At 37.7% G+C, this 12,671-nt stretch overlaps 1 non-coding gene across 1 annotated transcript; it reads left to right on the plus strand.

Moving 5' to 3' along the window:
• Positions 1 to 3,217: 3,217 nt before the first annotated feature.
• LOC121213306 (small nucleolar RNA R71) lies at positions 3,218 to 3,323 on the plus strand. Its single transcript, XR_005908689.1, has one exon. It is a non-coding gene; the product is annotated as a small nucleolar RNA R71 (small nucleolar RNA).
• Positions 3,324 to 12,671: the final 9,348 nt, after the last annotated feature.

A 12,671-nucleotide genomic window follows, 5' to 3' on the forward strand; every position in this document is an offset into this window, starting at 1 on the left:
AATTCAAGGAACGGGTGCCGAACTTCAGCTATAGCATGCATCGAAGAAGAACCCGGTCCCCTACGTCTCTTTGAGGATGGGACCGCGGCCTTCTTTCCTCTTGATGACGACCTAATGTACCTGAAAATATATTAGCATTGACAGAATCCAAGATACATCAGTAGTTAAGCAAGATGCCCAAAACTAGTATATGTTATTTAGTGGCTTAAATAATTCAAATATAGAAAATTCTAAGGCAAATTCTTTATTTGTTTAAAGCAAAATATTATAATATCTATGTAAAGCATGTAGAACACTAATGTAGCAATACAAATTGGAAAAATAAAGTTGAGAAAGTGAACCAAAGGCTACTGTATGGCGACGCACAGGCGTGTTGATGTCGAGCACGGCCATGTGACACGGGGGTATAGCCGTGTGGAGGAAAAATGAAGGGTATAGAGAGGGGAAAGTGGGGATTAATGCAAGGGAAATGGATTTTAGGGTGGTTTGAGGGTTGGGGAAGTGAGAATCTTAGGAATGGTGGCCGGAATAAGGATTAGGGAGTGGGGAGGATGAGTTTTCGGCTAGGGTTTGAAAGGGGGAAGAAGATGAACAATAGTTTGTTTATATAGGAGAGGGTCACACGGCCTAGGGCCACGCCCGTGTACTTTGAGGGTGAGCCCATTTTTTTCAAAATTTTCAATTTAGGTCGTGCCCGGCTACTGTCCCACGCCCGTGTGTCTTGGGGGTGTGTGGCACACAGCCATGGCGTAGGGCCGTGCCTAGCTTTGTTCGCTTCTCCCACGCTCGTGTGTTATGGTAGCATGCCCGTGTATTGTTATACACGGCTGAATGGCACAGGCATGTCGCACGCCTATGTCGAAGAAATAGAATCGAGCCTTGTCCCTGGCATGCCTGTGGGTTTTCATTCCGACGCCCGTGTGTTCCTATCAAGTTCACCTACGGCCATGTCGCACGGCCGTGGGGATTTACCGTACCCGTGTTTTGGGGAAATCATGTTCTGCTTCAACACGATCGTATCGCACGGCCGTGTCTCTTCCCCTGTTTGGCCACGGCTTTAGGCACGCTCGTGTGCCTAGCCGTGTGTGCTGAAAAACTTTGCAATTCAAAAAATAAGTTAATTGATTTGAAGTGTGAGAAAATAAAAATAAAAATAAAGAAATCAAAATATGTTAGTGCTCGGGTTGCCTACCGAGAAGCGCTTATTTATAGTCTAACCTCGACTTACCTTTCCGTTGAAAGATCATGTTGGTTCGAGGAGTTCATACTCATCATTCCTATTGTCAATTTTAAAATAAGGTTTTAAACGGGTGTTGTTTACCTTAAAAGTGCCGAACTTGGGATGACTCACCTCCACTGTACCGAATGGAAAAATACTAAGTACCGTAAAAGGGATTTCCTCATTTTGTGTGGTAGTGACAATGTGAGGATCAACGGCATCTAGTAAGATGTATCGCCGACCTAAGGTTGATTAGGAGAGGTATAGGGCTTGTTTTTACGTAGTTTCGGTTTATCATGTGTTCTCGGTTTGTGTTCTCGCCATTCATCTAGCTCCTCTATCCGTAGTCTTTTTTCTTCATGGACATCTTTGTTCTCTTCATGATAGTAGCGCACTGTCTCTATTGTCTTTGTTCGAGGAAGTTCTTACAAGGACGATTGAATATTAGTTTTATCATCGACAATTTTTATAGCATTATCTTGAGTCTTAGAGGTTTTGACTGAGTCGCGTGCTTGGAGTGTTACTGCGTCGTCACCTGCACGAAGTGTTAGCTCTCCTGTGCCTAAATTAATAATGGTTCTGGCAGTTGCTAAAAATGGTCATCCTAAAATTAGAGGTACCTCCTTATCCTCATCCATATCTAAGACAAAGTCTACTGGGTAAATAAATTTATCAATTTTAATGAGAACATCTTCAATAATACCCTTAGGAAATCTAACTGTTTTGCCAGGCAATTGTATGCTCGTCCTAGTCTAGTTGGGTTTACCGAGACCTAGTCGTTTAAACATTTTATATGGCATAACATTTATACTTGCCCCTAGATCAGCTAAAGTATTATTCACAGATAGAATACCAATTAGGAAAGGAATTGTAAAACTCTCTGGATCTTTCAATTTGTTAGGTAGCTCATTCTTTAGAATAGCTGAGCAGACTGCATTGAGTTCCACATGTGATGTAGCGTCTAATTTCCTTTTATTGCTCAGAAGTTCCTTTAAGAATTTTGCTGAGTTGGGCATCTGCAAAAGAACTTCAATAAAGGGTAAGTTAATATGTAATTTCTTTAAGAGTTTGACAAACTTCCCGAATTGTTCTTCTGTTTTGTCTTTCGTTATCGCTTTAGGATATGGCAGACGAGGTTCATGATTTGTACTTACCTGTTTGGGATCATTATTCTTTACCTCTTCTCGTCCTTTGTTCATCGCGTTGTCTTGCTGTATTTCTGGCTCAGGTGTAATGAATCCTTTCGTATATTGAGTGCTAATTGCATTGAGGTGTTCCCTCAGATTAGGTTCAGTATTACTTGGTAGTCAACCTTGTGGTCGTTCGGAGATTATTTTGGATAGCTAGCCTATCTGAGTTTCGAGTCCTTGGATCGATGCTTATTGATTCTTAAATGCTATCTCGGTATTTTGGAAATGGGTTTCTGACACCGAGATGAATTTAGAAAGCATCTATTCAAGGTTTGGTTTTTTCTCCTGTTGATAAGGTGGCTGTTGAAAACCCTGAGGATTTTGTGGCTTTGGATTTCCTTGACCTCCCCAGGAAAAATTTGGGTGGTTCCTCCAACCTGCATTATAAGTATTACTGTATGGGTTATTTTGAGATCTAAAGTTATTATTACCCATATAGTTGACTTGTTCCTCTCCGGTTGTGGGATTGAATGATTGATATTCTGTATGCACACCTCCTTTGTTTGAGTCACACCTCATTACTAGATGTACCTGCATAGAACTAACAAAACTATCAATCTTTTTATTGAGAAGTTCTACCTGATTTGAGAGCATGGTGACTGAATCGATGTTATAAACGCCAGCTATTTTCGTTGGCTTTGTCCTCATAACTTGCCACTGATGGTTATTCAGTGACATCTCCTCTATAAATTCATATGCATCTTCTCGTGTTTTATTGTTGATGGTTCTACCAGCAGCTGCGTCAATCATTTGTCTTGTCGAGGGATTCACACCATTGTAGAACGTTTGAACTTGCAGCCAAAGCGGTAACCCATGGTGAGGGCACCTTTTCAGTAAGTCCTTATATCTCTCCCATTCATCGTAAAGTGTTTCTAAATCCATCTGCACAAAAGAAGAGATATCATTATGCAATTTAGCCGGTAGAAAATATTTTAGTAAAAATTTCTCGGTCATTTGTTCCCAAGTAGTGATAGACCCTCGTGGTAACGAGTTCAACTACTATTTAGCTTTGTTTCTCAGCGAAAAGAGAAATAACCGAAGATGAATGGCATCATTAGAAATGCCATTGATTTTGAATGTATCGTAAAATTCAAGAAAATTTGCCAAGTGCGTATTGGGATCCTCATCCTGCAAACCATCAAACTGAACAAACTGCTGTATCATCTGAATTGTGTTAGGTTTTAGTTCGAAATTATTCGCAGCAATAGTAGGTCTAACTATACTAGACTCAGTTCCTGTTAAAGAAGGGTTAGCATAATCATACATAGTACGTGGAGCAGGATTTTGATTAGCTGCAATTGTAGGAGGCAGCTGATCGCCTGGGTTTTCAACCATCTCATCGGTTGGGGTTTGAGTATTGTCTTCTCGTTCGTTCTCCGTGTAGCGTAAACTACGCCTTATTTCTCTTTGATTTTTGTGAATTGTACGATCGATTTCTTCGCCAAAGAGTGATGGTCTTGATGGGTTCCTTCTAGTCATAAACTATAAAAATCTGCCAAGAGAGAGAAAAAAGTAAATTAATAAATAATAAAATTAAATTAAATTGCAAGAAAAATAAAGGGCTAAAGTAATAAAAATTTAGCATTCCTAACATTTCAGTTCCTCGGTAACGGCGCCAAAAACTTGATCGCATGATTCGTAACAAGTAATAAATATTTATAATGAGGATCAAACCTAGACTAACTATTATCATGACGAAAAGGCAAGCGCACCTATCGAACAATAGTATAGTAATGGCAAGACCGGGATATCGTACCCAAGGGAACCAAAAGTACTAGTAATAACTATCTTTTTATTATCTAACCTAAGAATAAAAGGGTTTGTTTTAATTAACTAAATATTTAAACTAATTAACTGATTTAATTAAAGCAAAGAGAAAATTTGGAAAAAGACTTGAAGAAAAGCAATTGATAAAGACGACACCCGAGGAGGAATCCACCTAGATTTCACTTGTTATCTGACTCTAAACCGGATGATTTATTCACTTGACTTTATTCGTGAGACTCCCTAACCTATGTTATTATCCCTTTTGAGACTAATAACGTCTAATCCTTTATTAAATTAATCAAAATTTCTTTATTAATTAAAACCCCTAGGGAAGCAGTAAATCACTCTATAGACTCCCATATTAGGTTTCACCCTAATCCTGCAAAATCTCGTAACCCAATTTCTAGGCGTTTGATCAACTCCGCTTAATTATGCCAAATCTACTCTTAGGCAGGGTCTATTCCTCTTCTGCTTAAGCACATCAAATCATGAATTAATATCCGAAATATTAACTCAAGCTTTAAGAACACATAATTAAGAACAAATCAAGTATTTATTATACAACTTAGATAATAATAACAAGATCCATCATAGGTTTTATCCCCCTTAGGTATCTAAGGGGTTTAGTTCATAATAAAATAAGAGTACATCTCAAGAGTATGAAAATAACAAAACATAAAGAAAACTCTAAAACCCCTGAAGGAATTTTGAGAGAGATCTTTAGTCTTGGAGTAGCTCCAGCTTTTGAGATGGTTTGTCTGGCTTTCTTCAAGTAATTCCTGGCATGTGGTTCTGTATTCCAGAAAAGTTCTGGAAAGAGCGGCCTCCTTCTAGGTCACACTTATGGTGTTTATATAGGCTTTGGATTGGCTTCCTTCCTCCCTAAGTACCCTTTTTCTGTGTAAATTCAACTCTTTGAAAAAGGGACACGCCCGTGTGCCAGGTCGTGTAACGTGGTTACCAGGCCGTGTTCGATCCGTTGAATTGCACATGGCCGTGTGGGCTCAATGGCCAGGCCGTGTGAATCGTGAAAACCTTGGTCGACACCCTCGAAGGACACGGGCCTGTGAGATGCCCATGTGGCAAGGCTTAGGCCGTGTCATCTTCTTAATTTGGTCCGTTTTGTCCCTTTTTAGCTCGTTTTTTGCTCCTTTCGACGCTTGGTGCTCTCCTAAGTACAAAACATGAAATAACTGGATTAGAAGCACTAAAATCCACAAATCTAGTAATAAACATCCATAAATATGCTAAGTATTTGGGGTATAGATATGTATAATTTGGCGTTTATTAGATGATATATTTTTAAGTAGGGTTTATGTTGAAGTAATGATGAAATTGAGAGTTTAATTGATAGAAATTTTGATTTAAATTGATTAAAAGATTGAATTTAAACAAGGTCATAAGTTTTGTATTGTAGGGACTAAATTGATAGAAATTCAAAATTATGGAAAAATGATAAAAAATTGATGGTTATATTAAAGTTTTGATGGAAATTGAATAAGGAAATAATATGAATTATAAAAAGGAAAAAGATGAAAATAGTTAGGATAAATTTTGGATTTAGGTTAAAGTTGCATGGATAGTTATTATTTTCTATAAAATATGTGTGTTATTAATTAATTATAATTATGCTAATTTTCATAGCAAACAAGGAAACTGAGACGTTGAATGTGAAGAGAAAGGAAAAAGTGATCAAGGAGTAGCTCAAGAAAATATCGGTTTGTATTACCTTAATTCAAGTTAGTTATTATTAAATGTATAATTTCAATATATGTGCATGAAAAATGAAACTGAGGTAAGTAGTGATAATTGAATTGAATGAGAATTGGATTTGATTGATGAATGTATACATGTGTGAAATTGAATTGTATAATGATTTGTGGTGAATTTGAAATTGTGATTGAATTGTTATTGCGATGGATTTGAATTCGAATGATTATGATCAACTGAAAGTGAAAGTGATATGAATATGTGATTTCGATACCCTATTAACTAGTCAGGCTAGGGTGGATATAGTTGGCATGCCATAGGATAGGAAGTATTTAGGGATTATTCGACCTCGAGTTGATAAGACACTTGGTGTGTCATATTTACTTCAGATAGATTCGATGATGTGTTGGTCGCCACTTCGCTTCAGCTTAGCCGATGAGATATTGGTCGTCACTTATTTGTTTCGAACTATCCGATGAAGCGTTGGCCGCCACTCTGGTGTGTTTGGTTGGATCCGTGTATCCTCCGAAGTCCGAGTTATGTTAATAGGGGAAATATATGTGAAGAGAAAAATTCAAATGAAATTGATAAATTGAATTATTGAATGAAATGAGAAAGTGATATTGTAAGATGAATTAAAAATGCAATTTGTGCTATGAGATTGAAGGCATAAAACCAAGATTCATGAATTATTCATATTTGAATGTGAAATAGATATTTATATGTGATTGAGAGATGAACCAAAGGTTCATTTATAGTTAATAATCTTATTGATGAAATATTGAATCAAATAATGAAAATGATACAATGGAAATATGCTAACTTGGTATGAATTATATGTATAATTTTTTAATTATCTATGCATGTTTATGATATTTTATATTTGCTTTAATTTGAATTGTGTTAATACCACTGAGTATTTCCAATACTCAGCGTACGGTTTTTTTCTGTGAGCAGGCTAGGTAAAGTTGAAGTTTGGTGCAGTATCTGAGTCAATCCCGACCTCAGCTTAATTTTTGGTGATGAATCTATCTTTTAGAAGTGTGGCTTGTATTAGGTTTTGTTTAGTCACTTTAATATACTTATGTTTTGGGTGTAAGTAATTTGTAGCTTTTAAGAAGTATTTGAAATGAATAAATGAATGTTATTTGATCAAGATTTACAAGTCAATGTATTGGGCATGAATTAGGTGTGTTTGATATGTGAAAATAGCTTTAAAATGGTGAAAAATCATGTTTTCACATGGCCAAGTCACATGGGCGCGCGCCCAGGCCGTGTGATAAAGTCAGAATTTCCCACAAGTTAGTCCCATGGTCATGTGAGCAAGTCAGATTTGCCCACGGGCTGTCCCCACGGCCATGGGAGCCCCATGGGCAGGCCACATTCTCAAAGAAAAGTTTCCAAAGTTCCCGGTTTAATCCCAAAACACTTCTTAAGTATATTTTGGGACTCGTAGGTCCATATTAGGGACTTAAAGGTGGAATTTGAGAAATTTTAAATTGAAATATAGATTTATGACTCGATGTTGTTCGTTATTAGCGTTTAATTCCAGTAATGCCTTGTAACGCTGTTCCGGCAATAGGTTGGGTTTAAAAGGTGTTACACATAAAACTTTTCGCGACATTTCAAAAAATTTCCAAGGTGCAGGGCTCACACGTCTGTGTGGTCGGGCTGTGTACTACACACGCCCGTGTCCCTAACCCGTGTAACTCTCTAACTTATAAGGCATGAAGAAATTGAAGTCATACGGCCAAGTCACATGCCCGTGTGTTAGGCCGTGTGGTGAATTTGATTTTCGAAATTTAGGTGCAGCTTTCATGCGACCATGTAACATGCCGGTGTCTCTACCCATGTACCCAATTTTGAGAATTCTGTTTCTCATTTTTAAGATACAGGGGACACACGACTAGACCACATGCCCATGGGACAAGCCGTGTGTCACACACAGCTAAGACACACATCTATGTGTCTACCTATGTAGACAAAATAAAGCCATTTCCTAGCTTCATTTGTCATCCAAAACTTACCATTTTCCTGCACGAAAACTCACAAGCATATATCCACCAATCCAACATATCATATGGTGTTATCTCATGCATCAATGGATATAAACTTACTCTTATCATAAACTTATGCTAACATAATTCCAACAAGCTAACACATAATAAGCACTTATGTGATTACCAAAATATTACGTCAAAATAGCCAAACTTAGATCATCACTAGCCACTCCAATGGCTAGATTACAAAACAACATTTACAAGCCATCATTGGCCAAATAAGCTTATACATGCCATTATACCAAAATGAGATTTCTATTTATACCAAAATGTGATAGTGGATAGTGTGATGATTGCTCTGACCAACTTCCAACCTTCGCAAGCTTTTGAGCACTTATTAAGCTTGAAAAGTTTTCTTCCTCTCTCCGAGGGTTTCGATAGAAAAATTGGAGAAGATGATATGAAAATTGTGACAGCCCAAAATTGACCCTAGTCGGGAAGTGGTTTCGGGACCGCTAAACCGAGTCATAAAAATAATTAGCTGTCATATTTGATGCTTATTATATGTATATATGCATGTGTGAAAATTTCATATTTGAATTTTGTTTAATTGTAGGTGAATTTTAGTAAATAGGACTTATGTGAGAAAATTTTGAAATGTGATAGGTTAATTTATAAGGACCTATTAAAGCATGTAGTGAGAATGATGTGTTTGCATGTCAAATTACCCAAAATTTGAGCTAGTGGCCGGCCATGCTATGAGTGGAAACATGTTGGGAACATGTTGGCTTAGTGAGGTATGTTAGAAAAAAATAAAATAGGGAGTATGGGTAATAAAGAAATAAAAACAAAAAAATGTGTGGTTGTTCCCCCCCCCATGGCCGTGAGCTAAAGAAAAGAAAAAGAAAGGATAATAGAAAAACAAAAGAAAGACAAAATGTTGGTTTCATCTTCTCCCTTAGTAGTCGAACTTTAAAGAAGAAAAGGGATATAGCATTCGGCCATCTTAAGCTTAAAACAAGGTTAGTAATTCATGTTAGATTTTGAAATTTTAGCTTATTTTAAGTTAGTTACTAAGTTCCTTACTTTGCCCATGTTAAAAATTTGGATTTGGGTGGTGAATGGAGCATTCGGCCATGGTGGTTAATGAAGAGATTTGATTATTTTCTTTATGTTTTAATGAATAAATGTTGATGAGAGATGTTTGATCTAGTTAAAAATTTAATTTGATAGTATTTATATGTGTAATAGCCGAACTTGGACTTGCTTAGTTACTTGAATAAATGTTTCGTATTTAAATGCTAGAATGTGAGTGTTGCCGTTTAGATGATTTGAAAAGAATAGGGTAGATGTTTGAATGTCTAAAGGTTCGGTATTGTACATGAATTCTAATGGTATGATTTTGTGAATGCCGAATGAGCTATAGGAGGTGTGGATGACTTTTATGCATGTGAGTGTGTGTATGCCATTTAGTTGGTGACATTCGGCATTTCTTAATTAACATTAGAGATGAGTGAATGAAATCGGCATGTGTATTTGTGAAAATGCCGAATGTGAACTTGGATAATATTGAGTAATGTATGTGCTTTAAAATGATGGAATGGAGTGGATGCTTTAAATGTGTTATGAACAATTATAAGTTAAATTAAGGTTTGCTAAATTACCATTGTCATTGCCGAATATACAAACATACATATGCATGTGTAATTGAAGTATGAATGTTTAGCAAGATGGTTAAACTAGTTAATTTATCGATTTAGCTCAAGAAGCTAAAGGTGGAGAGGCAAGCAAGGGCAAAGAAAAGATCATCGAGTAACCGAGTTGGAACCGTCTTACCCAACACAAGGTAAGTCATTAAGCATATATTTTGTATTGATCTAAATAGACATAATGTCTATGTAATTATGCCGAATGGAATGATAAATTTATATACATGTATGCATGTGGTGATGAAAGTGTTGAATGAAAAGAAAAGAGGTGAGATGTATTGAGTTGTTGATCTGGGCACTAAGTGTGCGGGTATAAACATTTATGATCATGAGATTGGCACTAAGTGTGCGGGTTTAAATTGTACAGCACTAAGTGTGCGAGTTTGATTATATAGCACTAAGTGTGCGAGTTGATTATATAGCACTGAGTGTGCGGACTTAATATATATTTTTGAATCACTATGGACACTAAGTGTGCGACATTATTGAGTTGATCACGGACAGCGGATCGGGTAAGTACCTTGAGTTCATGGCTAATAGGCGCTATGTTTATATTTGGAGTTGAGCTTGGTAAGTTTGAACCTATGTGACAATTATACTTGAAGTCACGTACATAAGATTTATCGTGGAATAGGTGAAAGGCCGTTTAGTTGTATGATTGTAACGAAAATAAAATGATGTATGAAAATGCCTCAAATATCCTATTGATTAGTATATGGAATGTGAATGCATGATTTGGTATGAGATTGAACCGATAGGTCTGAGGAACTATGGCATGGTTCGGTATGGATGGAGTAACTAGCCTCGTTCCATTTTGTTTCCTCTTGGGATAATGTTATTAATGGATGGTAGTGCATTGCTTATGACTTACTGAGTTATATACTCACTCAGTGTTTGCTTGTCGCCTACTTTAGGTTTCTTGGACTCGTCATTTTGCGTGCTTGGGACCGTCATCGAAGCCATCACACCGGCTAGCAAGTTTTGGTACTTTGTTCTTAGTCGGCTTAGGAGAACATTTCGGCATGTATAGGCTATTATGTTGTGTTGAACTTTGGTATGTAAACTTTTAGCCATGCGAAAATGGCATAAATGTCGGTTGGGTTTGGTTTTATAACGCTAGGTCGTAAGCCTTGGTAATTCGACTTTTCTTTTTATGCCATATGTCATGGTTGATTATTTTGGTGTTAAAATTCATGATATGGCAATAGTGTAGTAGGGGGATGTTTGACAATGATTAGCCTTTGGCATGGCTAGTCATGATCATAATTTGTGATATGTATGATGAATTACTAGTTAGATCAAGGAGAAATCACGAAATGGGCATAGTTGCTTTCGTAACAGATGCTGGCAGCAGCAGTGACGTGAGATTGAAAAATCACTAAAAATAGTAGGAGTTGAATTAATTGATGAATAAATTATGTAATCAAAGCTCGATGAGTCTATTTTCATATAGAAGTAACGAAACGATCATATGGACAGTATGTTAAGAGATATTCAGGTTCTCGTGAGACAGGGCCAGAACGGTTTCTGGATTCCCTGTTCCGACTTTGAAAATTAATTATAAATTAACCAGAGATAATTAGGAGTCATGCCATATATTTACAGATTCCTCTCTGAGTCTAGTTTCTATAGAAACAAACGGCATCAGTATTGAAGCTTTGTGCAGGGAGTTATCAAAATCGTAATGCATGAAGGTCAGTGCAGTCGCACCCTGTAATAGGGGAGAATTTAACTAATAAACTGTACTAATTGGCCTGACCAAAAATTCTACAAAAATTCTACCATATAGGTATATGAGTCTAGTTCCAGGGAAAATTTACGGAACTGGATTTTTAGTTTCAGAACTCAAGATATGATTTTTTAAAGCGACTAGTACGCAGATTGGCAGCTTGTCTGGGAAATGTCAAATAAGTGGTTTGAAGTCTGTTAACACCTCGTGTTCGACTCCGGCGACGGTCTCGGGTTCGGGGTGTTACAATTTTATTGGTATTAGAGCCATGGTTTAGTCGGTTCTAGGACTACCATAGCACGTATGAGTCTAGCTATACATGCCTTAATGTTAATGTTTAAATGTGTAATGACTTCTGACGGTTAAAATTTTTGTTTTGATTAGTAAATGGACCCCGGTGTAGAAAGAACCTTAGCGGATGACGTTGAAAGTGTAGCGGCTGCTCCTGCACAAGGGACACCGCCTGTTGAACCTCAGTCATCTGCGAATAATCAAGGTGAGGGGGCTAAACAAGCCTTCTTTACCATGATGAATGAGTGGGTCGCGCAATATGCCCGAACCAATCCGGCTGTCCAACAATTCCCGAATTTGAATAATCCACCCCAAGAGCCCGTAATGCCATCAGTTACTGATCTTGTGAGGCCGAGTAAACCACCTGTAGACTTGATTAGGAAGCGCGGGGCTGAGGAGTTCAAGGCCATAGTTACTGATGATGCCGAAAGGGCCGAGTTCTGGCTTGATAACACCATTAGGGTGTTCGATGAACTGTCATGCACACCCGATGAATGTCTAAAGTGTGCTATATCTTTGTTGCGAGACTCAGCCTACTATTGGTGGAGGACATTGATTTCCATAGTCCCAAATGAACGAGTTACTTGGGATTTCTTCCAAGCGGAATTTCGAAAGAAATATATTAGTCAACGGTTCATCGATCAAAAGCGTAAGGAATTCTTAGAACTCAAGCAAGGTCGTATGACAGTATCTGAATACGAACATGAATTCGTAAGACTCAGTAGGTATGCCCGGGAGTGTGTAGTTGATGAGGTTGCTATGTGCAAAAGATTCGAAGAAGGATTGAATGAAGATTTAAAGCTATTAGTGGGTATTTTGGAGATAAAAGAATTCGTGACACTAGTCGAACGAGCCTGTAAGGCGGAAGAACTTGGAAAGGGGAAGAAGAAGGCTGAATTTGAAGCTAGAGACTATCGTAAAAGATCGACGGGTAAAGCTCCGTTCTCAGCTGTAAAGAAGTTCAGGGAGGACACTAATAAGTCGAGGATGACTGCGGGAATTTCCATCAGAGCACGACCATTGACGGACTCCCGAGCTACTTCGGTAGCTAGTGTG

This window comes from Gossypium hirsutum, chromosome A13 (assembly GCF_007990345.1).
Source record: "Gossypium hirsutum isolate 1008001.06 chromosome A13, Gossypium_hirsutum_v2.1, whole genome shotgun sequence".
Taxonomy (NCBI): domain Eukaryota; kingdom Viridiplantae; phylum Streptophyta; class Magnoliopsida; order Malvales; family Malvaceae; genus Gossypium; species Gossypium hirsutum.